The sequence below is a fragment of the Stegastes partitus genome, unplaced genomic scaffold (genome assembly GCF_000690725.1).
Source record: "Stegastes partitus isolate 25-593 unplaced genomic scaffold, Stegastes_partitus-1.0.2 Scaffold374, whole genome shotgun sequence".
In the NCBI taxonomy this organism is placed as follows: Eukaryota; Metazoa; Chordata; class Actinopteri; family Pomacentridae; genus Stegastes; species Stegastes partitus.
The window spans coordinates 292,334-298,753 of NW_007578105.1; the positions used below are offsets into that span (position 1 = coordinate 292,334).

Genomic DNA, 6,420 nt, shown 5'->3' on the forward strand with positions numbered 1-6,420 from the left:
GCTACAAGCCATTCTATAGTATCATCAAGAACCTCACTGACCCAGGAGGCACACCAATAGAGAAACCAATATCATTCCCATTCCGACATACAAAACCTTCTTCCTATTTTTTTTTCCATTCCCAGTTTTTCCCCAGCTGAGCGCAGCCAGCATGGGAGAATGCTAAAGAAATGTGTAAATACAGGCCCCCTGCTACAGATTGAGAATGTCAAGGTGTGGTAAACATCAACCTAAATCGCAGGTTTTCCAGACATCACTGCCAATGCAACAATCAAGTTGCTGCTGAAACAAAATGTTAAGAACACAGACAAAATGGATGTGGATGGGAGAAAATGACACAAAACATGTTTCTCAGGAAAGCAAAATCCCTAACATCATGTTTATGCTGTTCCAATCCAGCCAAGTTCAGCTAATGTTAAGAGACCCTGAATGTCTCTATTTCATGAAGCCAAATGTGATTTCTTTTCAAGAAAATAAATGCTTTTATAATGTTGCCATGTTTTTTTTGTTGTTGTTGTTTTTTGTCACTCTTGTGTTTTATAAAGGCCACGTTAAATGGATGCTTTCAGCTCACATAAAGTGATAACCTTCTTTGCTGCGTCTTTACCACATGAATAAGTGATAGAGACAAACAGTGAATTATGAGGACTTTGCATGCTTGCTGTACGATGGCTCCACAAAACATGAGGTACATCTGTATTTTCACCTCCTCACTAATGTACAAAACAAAAACAGCCCTGAAGTGGAAAAATCATCAGGACCTTTTGAGACTTCATTAAAAGAAACTAGCCTGGACTTTCCAAACAAGGCATCTCTTTGGAGGGGAAAATCAACCTTTTCACCTTGCTGGTGGAAAAACAGGCATCCCAACGAGACAGAGCATGCACAAACAACCTTGACTTTCATCAAGGAAATTCTCACATTGAATGATAAATAGAGGCCCAGGGGACGAACAGCAAAGAAGCAGCTTATCGCCTTTCCCTCCCAAATTTGGCCGCTCTGTCTTCTGTCTCCTGAAAGTCAACACGGGGTGACCCACTTGCACTTTACACTGCTTATTGTTTGGTAATTAATCCACCATATGTAATCCAAACAGAAATGTAGAGAAAAGTAAAATGGGTGTCGATTTGTTTGGTCTTAATTAACAGCTGAGATTATTTTCTTGTTTCTACAACAGGAGGCATATGTGCCCTATCTCATTAGCTTAATTTTCAAAACGCACTTGCAATTCTCGCCATACGGATGGATACAGACAACTCTGGTCAAAGATGGCAACAGTTTTGAAAAGGCTCACATTAAAAGCAGCTGTCACCAAGCATGCACTTTAGACAATTATTTGTGTACCCTGATGATTATCAGGACATTCAGTGAACATGCAGTGTTACCAAAATAGCAGGGTAACATAAGGTTAGGTAGATCATCTGAGAGCTAACCAACTTTCCAGCTGAGAGGACATTAACCTGCAAGGCCATGTAAACACGTATCAATAAGGGAGCTGCCTGCATGGGCCTGTATCACACAGCACAAAACAGTAGACCAAGACATAGCAGCGCCAATTTGATCTGTAACAATAAGACGCATTATCAATCTAATGCCTCAAGGCTTTCAGGGCTTTTGGTAAAATGCGGCTTCTCCTCAAAAGACCATTATCCCTTATAGGATTAATGTCTACTTCAAAAACATCTGTTAAAGTACTCAATTTCTTGGTAACATTGTTTCATTTGTCATTATTGTTTTCCATGTGTGTGTGTGCTTAAACTTCATTTGCAAACGACTGACCGATGGGGAGGGAAGATGAAAAAAAAAAAATATGACCAGCCAAACATTCGTTTTTGAATCATTTGCCTAACACAGAGCAGACCTCTACTTCCTCTCTGAACTTCACAGCTCTGTGTCAGCACTAGCATGCAGAGATATGACAGGGCTCCCAGATGGCCATTATTATCAATAGATTGTTTGGAGGTCTTATTAATCTCTGACTAAATATAACATACGGACATCAATGCCATGAAATATTTAGGGTGGGAGTTATTCACAGACTGACACTTAAGCACTTTATAAAGACCATAAATAGTATCTTAGGTATATATACATTTTTATGTGCATGGCAATGCAAAACTTTAATTTCTCTATCATTATCAAACTAGCCCTTTGCTATCATGCCTAAAGAACATGGCAGCCACATTATGACACATCTTGTCACATGGAAAATACAGAACATACCCTAACCTAGATTTAAGCCATATAATCATATTGATAAGCTTAATCAGCACAAAGTCACTGCCGGAAAATGCAATACTAAAATCATATCTACGATCATTTTTACAAGTACTGACACCAATATGCATGTACGTGTATTATTTTCTGTCCTGATTTAAGGAATAACCCCTCAGGTTTAAGGTTTCTCCTACCTGTATATAAATATAGGGGCACACTTTTAGGAAATGTTGGTACAGGATCGACTTTGTTGTATTTTTTTCTGTTCATGGCAGGACAACCTCTGAACGCTGACTGCTGCATGTTTGCCACGGGTGATAAGAAGCTTGGGTTAGTATCAAAATGTGGAACTGACTGATCCCTACTCAGTCATCACAAAAGTTTTTAAAAACACAAGAAAAACGAGTATTCGCTTTGTCCATTCAAGAACATCCAGCTACTGTCACATTTAAGAGACATGGTGGGTAATAGCAAAAATCAATTAAAGCGTCCACATTTGAATTTATAATGTCTGGTATATCAGTCGCATGACCTATACACTGAACATGTTTTTGATGCCAAAACGAAGTGACACCGTAATACATTTTAAAGCAAGCGCTGCCTCATACTGATGACTTGATCAATATATCATGCACACCTAATAAATCTCACTTCACTTCATTTTTAAAAGAACACAAACTATGGGTTTCCTCCAGAAAAAAGAAGATAGCCCCATATTCAATAGTAAAGGATTACAGAGAATACAGCCTTGTGTGCACATGGGATTGTCTTCTCAAAAGCTGTCCAAGTTCTGTCAGATTCAGCACCCCCAGACACAGAGCTCGTGAACCTAATTTCACCTAATCAGCTTAGTCAATAGCAACCGTTTGCTGTGACTTTGGTAGACATGCAAATAGGGCTTAACTATGTCTATCCTTAATTCCTGAATGTTCAAGTCAAGCGGAAGTCCTCCTTTATCTCTTCAAAAACAACAGTTCCAATTTGAGAGAGGAAAAAGAGAAGCAAAGCGAGAGAGAATAAAACTCCAGTCGAGAGTTGACTTTTTTTTTTTTTTCTTGGCCTGGCAAGGAGAGACATCTCTGATTTGAGTGTGCTTGAGGTAGCACAGTGTGCTTTCATTTCCAACCAACATGGCAAACAAACTCTGACAGATTTGTTCCCCTTTTTTCACTTTTGCTCTTGCTCACTCTCTCTCAAATTATGGGAAAACACACTGCACAAATATATTAGTACTTCTTGTCGGTTTGTATGTTCAGCTGCAGCACTTGCGCACCCACACACGCATGCACACAAGTGCACGCACAAGCACACACATATTCAAACAAATCTGCACAAAATGACGCTAACAATAGACAGTTGTAATAGTGCTAGAAACTGGGAGACACTGTTCCGTTTCAATTCACTGATACCACTAATGGCTTCTTAGCAGCTCCATGAAATCAAGCAGCTGTCATGTCGATGCATCAGCAGTGAGAGGAGGGAGAGCCATCCCCATAAGGACAGAGGCACCGCGCCTTCATGTTTGGCTAAACATCTGCTCCTCTGCACTCCAGCTTTGCAGCAATAAACGGGCAAACAAAAGAGGTGGGAGGTGAAATGATCAGATTTTCCATTTCAAAGCATTTGTTCAGTTTGTTTTCTTTCCCCCTCCTCTTTCTTAAACTGCTCACCGGACACGGGGAGGGAAGTGAGATCAAAATGTATCTGTGAGGGACACAGCACAAACATATGAGCTAAAATAACACCTTTCGCGAGAAGGATGGCAGAAATTAAATAAGGGGCACCATTTTCCAGTCTCCTGTCTAAACTGTTGAAAACAAGTATCACAGCTCAGTCAGGGGTGATCCAAACTGTGCATGTAATGATGAGGGAGACGCACGTGAGGAGGTGCACGTTTTTAAACTTGTCAATCTGGCAAATCCATCAGTCATACATTGACTCAACTTTACATAAACCAACAATTTCACCAATTACCAATGAATGTTTCATTAAAGGGTGGCAACCTTCTTACAGTCCTATTATTTCCAACAACTTTTGTGATTCAAAGGACGCCTAATCACTGTTATTTGGCAGTGACATGCAGTTAAATTTCATTTTGACTGTTCTCCCCTTAAAATGAGTCTCGGTAATTAGGCCTAATATCCTTCCTTTCTTCCTTCCTTCCTTCCCTCCTCCTTCCTTCATTCATTCATGTTTAGCTGCAAACCGTCACATTTACCGACAAATATTCACTCAAAATAGCACAAATACGTCTGTTTATCTATGACTGCATCCACTCATATCCACCTCTCTCTCTCACTCTCTAAAAAAACAACACACACAATCATGACAAATAACACCACGTCACTTTATATTTGCCTTTTTTTTTTAAAGCGGCCACAAACATCTCTCTTTGAGATAAAACTGCCTCCAAATGATCACTCACAATCTATCTAAAAAAAATCCTCCTGAAACCACAAACGGGACGCGAACCTCCGTCTCAATGTGTTTTTTTTCTCTCCCCCCCTCGAACAAGTCTAAAACTTTGGTAAAACTTGAGAAAGAGGAAAAAAACGTGGATCCATTTCCTTTTAAAGTAGCCCGTGTGTTTGTATGTGTGCGAGACGAGGGGAGAGAGAGAGGGGGAGAAAAAGGTAAAAGGGGTGCTTGAGGGACGAATTTTAAAATAACCAAGATGGCGAGAGGCTTGTTGTTTTGGAAGGGGCAGAAAAAAATGGAGGATATTGTAATATACACAAAGGGATAAATTTCAACAACTCGGCCAAGCTCGGCTGGCTGCTGCTAGCTTCGCCTGCACGGTTTGAGGAAGCGACCGCGATAGCAGAGCTCCCTCTTCCCCCGGCAGGCTGGCCAGGCTAGCAACACTGACCCGCTGTGGGGAGGGGATAAAAAACCGAATATTATACAAGTTAATCCAAACCGAAAGGGGTGATATTTGTGTATATGTCGCTAATTGTGTTGTTTTGCTTTTTTTTTATTTTCGCGTCGAGGGACTTGTTAAAACTGGATGGATTTCTTTAACGGACGGACGAGCGAGGACCAACGGCAGTCCAGTGCCTCGTAGTTTTTACCCCCCCTACTAGCTTGACGGTTACAACATCCAGCTCCGATAAAATACGTACCACTGAAAAAAAACTGCACATTTAACAAACAAACAACAACCACAAAGCCCTATTTTTTGAACGAAAAGTTAAATCCCCCAACGGTAAAACAAGTTATCAAACGAACCGAGTGAAAAGGAAAGAGGGACACAAAGACGATTCCCTACTATCAGGTCACCACTCAGAAGAAGAAGAAGAAGAAGCAACGAGGAATAAAACACTTGGTTTTTTGACATTAAACAGGTAAAAACTTCCACCAAACGTACCGCTAACGACTACGGGACACGGCGACTGAATGAAATACATCGCGGCGAGCAAGCAAGAAACTATACAAAGCAGTTTTTTAAAAAACATAAGCTTGAAAAGAAAGAAAAAAAAACTCGAAAACGAAGCCAAGCCACCACGCAGCTCATCGCTTGTTCTTTCTGTGATGGGGGCGAAAACAGCAGCCAGTGAAATATAAAAACACTTACCTTTTTTTCAGTTTCGACACTTTACTTTATTTCCAGCGTGGGTTTTTTTGTTTTGTTTTCTTTCTTTTTTTTTTTTTTTAGTTCGACTAACACTTCGGGTCGGTCTTCCTTCTCGCCTCTTTTTTCTCCTTGGTCGGTTTTGGTTATGAAAGAGGTCGGGGACGAATGATAAAGAAGGGAATTGGGCAGTAATTGAGTCTCGGTGTGTGAGTGTGTGTGTGTTAGTTACTAACAGCAGATTGAAGGAGACTCTTCTCAAGGTTTATTCAGCTCCACTTCAAGGAACCGACCTGACGTCAGCTCACTACTGCCACACAAAGAAAACTTATTATTTGTGCAGCGGCCGTAGTAAAAAAAAAAAAAAAAAAAAAAAGAAGCGAGGATACAGTGTGCTGGTAATTGACCGTTATTACTTTAAAAATGCGACATTGTCATTAAGCTGCACAGCTCCGGCAGGATAACTTTATTTATCATGTTGCTCACGGTGGCATCATATCTTATTGGTGATGTAAACAAATGCAAACACATATTAAAAAAATAAAAATAAAAAAAACAACCATCGTCATGTTTATATATATTTATACAAAAATACACCTTGACTTTTTAATTGCCTAACTTTTAGCATTTTA

The 6,420-nt window shown here is 40.1% G+C and overlaps 1 protein-coding gene across 15 annotated transcripts in view; it reads right to left on the minus strand.

Annotated features, from left to right (window-relative positions):
- Positions 1 to 6,128, minus strand: part of baz2ba (bromodomain adjacent to zinc finger domain, 2Ba) — a 67,056-nt gene extending 60,928 nt beyond the window's left edge. For all 15 annotated transcript variants that reach the window (XM_008284815.1, XM_008284817.1, XM_008284813.1 and 12 more), the window contains exon 1: positions 5,792 to 6,128. The gene's annotated coding sequence lies outside the window, so the exon portion shown is untranslated. The remainder of the gene's footprint in view (positions 1 to 5,791) is intronic.
- Positions 6,129 to 6,420: the final 292 nt, after the last annotated feature.